Source organism: Cyprinus carpio, chromosome B4 (assembly GCF_018340385.1).
Source record: "Cyprinus carpio isolate SPL01 chromosome B4, ASM1834038v1, whole genome shotgun sequence".
Classification (NCBI taxonomy): domain Eukaryota; kingdom Metazoa; phylum Chordata; class Actinopteri; order Cypriniformes; family Cyprinidae; genus Cyprinus; species Cyprinus carpio.
In genome coordinates this window covers 25380437-25386733 of record NC_056600.1, presented here as the reverse complement: position 1 = coordinate 25386733, position 6297 = coordinate 25380437, and positions in this window count along the sequence as shown.

Genomic DNA, 6297 nt, shown 5'->3' with positions numbered 1-6297 from the left:
AATCATGGGCCTTTTGGCTGCATCTCTGATCAGTCTTCTCCTTGCATGAGCTGAAAGTTTAGAGGGACGGCCAGGTCTTGGTAGATTTGCAGTGGTCTGATACTCCTTCCATTTCAATATTATCAGGCCCGTCGCGACTAGTCAAGCAAACCAAGCAATTGCTTGGGGCCCCAAGACAACGACTGGTTAAGAATACAATGCAACGACACTGTGTGAGCGCCCCTTTGATCGTCAATGCAGTGAAGTGCAATGACACTGTTATCGGGATCCCCCTCAAGGGGGCCCCTCTCAGTAGTCGCTGACAACAGCCAGCCAACCACGTGATCTCTGCTTCTGGCAAAATACAAAACCTCCTCGGCAGTCATGAAGCGGAATTATGCTTCAGGAAGCCAGAAGAGAAAGGAAGAGGAGGATAAGGAAAAACAAGATAGTGGTAAGTGATAAATAACACTGGATAAAATAGCTCTACTTGTCAGTCTNAAAAGATATAAAACTGTAATTTTTTGTGAAGAATCAACAACAAGTGGGACACAATCATGAAGTGTAACGAAATTTATTGAATATTTCAAACTTTTTTAACAAATAAAAAACTGAAAAATTTGGCATACAAAATTATTCAGCCCCCTTAAGTTAATACTTTGTAGCGCCACCTTTTGCTGCGATTACAGCTGTAAGTTGCTTGGGGTATGTCTCTATCAGTTTTGCACATCGAGAGACTGAAATTTTTGCCCATTCCTCCTTATCCTTCTAATTTTTCGTAACGTTATAATAATAAAAATACTGTTTGCTAACAGTTAAATGACAATTACCTAAAGATTAATTAACTATGCAATTTCCCATCTATGAATGATGGTATTATAAAATGTTACATCTTTTCTTTCTCCCGCAAGGTGCTTTGCTTCAATTTCTCAGCCCTCAGGCGCTTCCTAAGGTACCTCCCTGAATGACGGTAAGGAATTTCTTCTCCGGAGCTGAGCTGTTAATAGTGACCTCTTCAACTATGCAAACAGTGAAATGGTAACGTAGTCCCAGGTACTTTCAGATTTTTTTTTTTCAATTACTTTCCCATCAACAACATAACTTCTCTCACATCAACAGAGGCATCAATTCTGCAGTGCTGATTTTCCTCTATAGCCAGAGGTACCCCAAGCCTATAATTAGAGCTGATACCGACACAGCCCGAGTTTAAACTGATAGTGAGGGCTGTCATATCTTAGAAAAAAAACAGTGCAAATCACTATTGATTCCCACCAACTGTGTAAATCCCAGTCACTTTGCCCCATGGACAGTTCGAATTTTAATTAACAGTAGTGCATGTCAAATTTCTAGGTGTCAACACTCATTATGCATGTACCTGAAACAGATGGATTATATTTATAAAAACATATGGGATTTCCCCAGCTACAACTCATACCATCTCTCCAGTGGAAAGACACTGCATCCAGACCAGAAATGGAGTCTGCACCACGTCCCCCACACTGAGGTTTTTCCTCTACCCTCAAGGTACCACAAGCACTGTCATTATGCTGATGACCCTGCGCATTGGGCCAGCAGTCCTGACTGATAGGTGTGTGCTGTCATTGTTAAAAAAGGACCGTGCAAGTCATAACACATTTGTTTTTCCCCAAATCGGCGAATCAACTCAAGATTCACAAATGACAATCTGAGCAAGCATGAAAAATGGGAGAACATTTCGATCATGGATGTTATATGCCAGAGCCACGATCAGTGTTCTGTTGCTGCACGTCTTTGAAGGTGCCATGCCTTAAGCAACTGTGGTTCCGTAATGGAGGAACCAGCTGCATCATTAAAGAACACGAATCTTCAACGGGGCATTGTGACAATATGCCCAACTGGCATGAGCTGAAGAGGAGACTGCAAACAATACACCATTAGATCCAAAGACAACAAGACCCTTGGATGCAGACTCCCCATCGAGATTGAGCATTGGAAGGTGTAATAAGGAGAGTGATTCCATAATTGTCCACTTAGCAGAACGCAACCACAGGCTGTAAGAGGGCCCAAGTGAGTTGATGAACCCACACAATGGGAATTTCTGGCACAGTTGAAATGATGGCACAGGTTCGATTCAAGTTATCGACTGAACACATAAGAAGGATACAAACCAAGAGGACAAGAAGAGTGCAGTACTTGAGTGGAACTATTCAAAAGGAAATAATTGCAATAATGGAAAACAAGGTATCTGGAGCGATTGTGGGAAGGGTACACACGAGCCCAAGTATACTTGTTATGATGGATGCACTAATGATGTCAGTCATACGGAAAACAGCTTTCCATGTTCGGAGAATGTCAATTGCGCTCACTGTGTCCATTGCAGAACATTTCTTTGGATTTTTAGATGGGAAGACACAATTGGTAAGGGCCTGACTGAAGACTGCTTGACCACTTGCAGAAACACAGCCTGAGTCTTTCTGCCTGCCTGGTCACGTCTTATACAATGGCAGCAATATGATGGCCATAAACAGGGTGTTCTAGCAAGAATTTTGCAAGTGAACAGCAAAGATTTTACATTCCATGCAGCAGTCAATACACTCACTGGTGTGGCAGATGATGCCAAGTCATCAGTGCTGCCATCGCCGGCTTTGGTGTGTTGCCAAGACTCTATACTTATCCAGTTCATCTGTGCAACGCTGGGGATTTCGAACGGAAATGTAAAGCAGCTCACTTACAACTTTGTCAACAACAAGAGGGAAGCTCGGATTAATGGTGTGAAGGTGGTGCGATAACAGTTACCCGAGATCTGGATGCACTTGTCTGAATCCAGACGTTGCTATGAGACGGGGGACTCAGAGACCATGTCACTGCAAAAGCTACATGGTGAGTTGACGACCTGCGTCTTTTCTGCTTTGCCAAGGACCTGGTACAATGTTTTTGTACGGATCAATCATGTTAGCAAGCTGCTACAAAAGTCCAATGTTTCCATGAAACAGTTAGATCAGAAACCGAAGGAGTAAAATGAGTACCTGACGACTTCAGGGAAAATGGGTACTGCGTCCTGTCAACTGATGCAAAAGACATTCAGAAATTGGTATGAAATGACCTTCCTGAGAAAGCAAGCGTAAAAAGAAAAGGACGTCTGATATGAAGGTACAGAGGAAACTCAGTCTTCCTCGTGAGCTTTCAGGAAGACGACTTCTTTTTGCCCATGGTTGACAGCAGCCTCAGAAGCCTAAGTGACAGGTTTTCAAGACTGAAGGGGTGTATGACCGTTTGATGACTTTCTGTTCTCAAAGGACAACATGAAGCAGACAACAAGAATGGAACGCTTGCATGAACGATGCAAAAAATGGAACAAACTCCATGACATTGATGCGGATGACTTGGCACTTGAGATCAACTTATTCTCTCTACACTTTTCCAGACCATGTAGCCACTTCCCATTTGACATGCTTAATTACATATACAGTGAGAAGCTACTTTCGGATTTGTACAGTGCAATTTAAGCATTGCTTATGCCTACTCCTGACTCTCCCTGTGTCAGTGGCCTCTGGTGAGAGGAGCTTTTCAGCTTTGGTTGATAAAAAATTACATGAGGTCCACCATGGGCCAAGAAAGGCTCACAGGACTGGCACTTATGTCAATTGAGCATGATGTTCACAGTCTTTGACATGGAGGACATTGTGATTATTTGCAGAAAACAAGTACTGCAAACAGCAGTTTTAGATAATTTGCACGTTTGTGAGAACTGAAAAATGTTAATGTGTGTGTGTGTGTGTGTGTTGGATTTAGTTATTGTGCACTTTTTTAATGTATATTTGATTTTATGGTACAGTGCTGTTTTTTGGAAATGTTCAATTGTTGAAAATGTTCAAATGTTCAAATATTTTTTCAAGCAGTATTTGCACTGTAAACCCTTTTTATTAATGCACAGTATGTGCAACAGCAGTATTTGCACTGTAAACCTTTTTTATTTATGCACAGTATATGCAACAGCAGTATTTGCACTGTAAGCCTTTTTTATTTATATAAAGTGTGGGTGAACTTAAACTGTATGGCTATGCTGAGGTTCCTGTAGGCTTTGCGTGCGTGCAGGGGTCGGGTGGGAGGTGGGGGTTCAGGGGGGGCCTCCATGTCCATTTTGCTTGGGGCCCCCAAATTCCTTCAGACGGCCCTGAATATTATCACTTGCACAGTGGTCCTTGGGATGTTTAAAGCTTGGGAAATCTTTTTGTATCCAAATCCGGCTTTAAACTTCTCCACAACAGTATCTCGGACCTGCCTGGTGTGTTCCTTGTTCTTCATGATGCTCTCTGCGCTTTAAACGGACCTCTGAGACTATCACAGTGCAGGTGCATTTATACGGAGTCTTGATTATACACAGGTGGATTCTATTTATCATCATTAGTCATTTAGGTCACCATTGGATCATTCAGAGATCCTCACTGAACTTCTGGAGAGAGTTTGCTGCACTGAAAGTAAAGGGACTTAATAATTTTGCACGCCCAATTTTTCAGTTTTTTTTTTGTTAAAAAAGTTTGAAATATCCAGTAAATTTCGTTCCAATTCATGATTGTGTCCCACTTGTTGTTGATTCTTCACAAAAAATTACAGTTTCATATCTTTATGTTTGAAGCCTGAAATGTGGCAAAAGGTCGCAAAGTTCAAGGGGGCCGAATACTTTCGCAAGGCACTGTATATACACACACACACACACACACATATACACACACACATATATACACATATATACATACACACATACATATAAATACACACACACACACACATACATATATATATATACACACATATATATATATGAAGAGTTTCTTGCAAAACGAGCTAGATCTTTTGAAATGTTGTTATTTGACATTCATTATGTAGATATCAACAGTCAAGTTCATTCAACAATTTTTTTTGTACCATTAAACTATTTCTTGAGCTCAGTGAAGCCAGGGACACAATAGTATTCAAATCCAGGATATTGTTGTATTTAATTTTAAGGTCCATAAATAGTTTTCATAATAAATCCAAAAACCATGCCAAACCAACATATTTATCTAACTTTGTCCAAACTCTTAAATTGGTTAAAAAAACATACATCATAAATATATGGAATAGTAGATTACAAGAGTGGAGTATAATAATAAATTCTGAGTTATTTTGGTCCAAACAGACACAACATACATCTTAAGAAAAAAGAAATTACGTTTTTAGGTTTTAAAGATGCTTGATGATATAGGTGAAATATATATATATATAAACGGATATATATCGTTTAGATTTGTAAAATTTTTTTAATGGAGTCTCTTATGCTCATTGTAGTCCGTGTACTGTTTGAGTAAATGAATTACTCCGGGATATTGGTTTATTTGAACTCAGAGGGAGTGTCAGCCATGTTAAAAAAGTTAACAGCTTAAGTCATTTGTGGATTAATGCTTATTGTTGACGCGAAACCGTTTCAAACGATTCAGTTCGATTTTGGTGAACTGGTTCAAGAAGATCCGGTTACATCGAGTGATTCATTCGCGAACCGGATATCATTAAACTGCAGTGTTGTGAACGCGCTCATAACAGACCCGGGAGAAGTCAATGCTGAATAAAGTCGTAGTTTTTGATTTTTTGGACCAAAATGTATTTTCGATGCTTCAAAAAATTCTAACGGACCCTCTGATGTCACATGGACTACTTTGATGATGTTTTTATTACCTTTCTGGACGTGGACAGTATACCATACATACATTCTCAATGGAGGGTCAGAAAGCTCTCGGACTAAATCTAAAATATCTTAAACTGTGTTCCGAAGATGAACGGAGGTCTCACGGGTTTGGAACGACATGAGGGTGAGTCATTAATGACATAATTTTCATTTTTGGGTGAACTATCCCTTTAAATACGGGACAAACTGCGTTCCATACAGCTTTCATAATGCTTCTTTAAAGCGTTAAATACAGGATGATACCATATTATACAGAAGGGTTAAATTAATTTGCTTTTTTTAATTCATCCATTAACAAATTGCCAGCAAAACATTTACAAAGCTATAAAAAAAACTCATCTACACATAATATGTGATTAAAATCCCAAACTTTCATAAATAAGAGCTCAAATCTATAGCTAGCTTACCTCTTATAGTTAGCCTCTGTTAGCTCACGGTTGTGATGCTAACGGACTTATTCCCATGACACTGAACCATTTCTGTAAAGTAAATATTCAACAGATGCGTGTCAGTTACATGTAAGAAAGTGTCAGGAAAAGTTGTAGATGCGTGTCAGTTAAATTTTAGGAAGTGTAATTAAATGTTGTAAGATTATGACAACAGTGAGAGACGGAGAG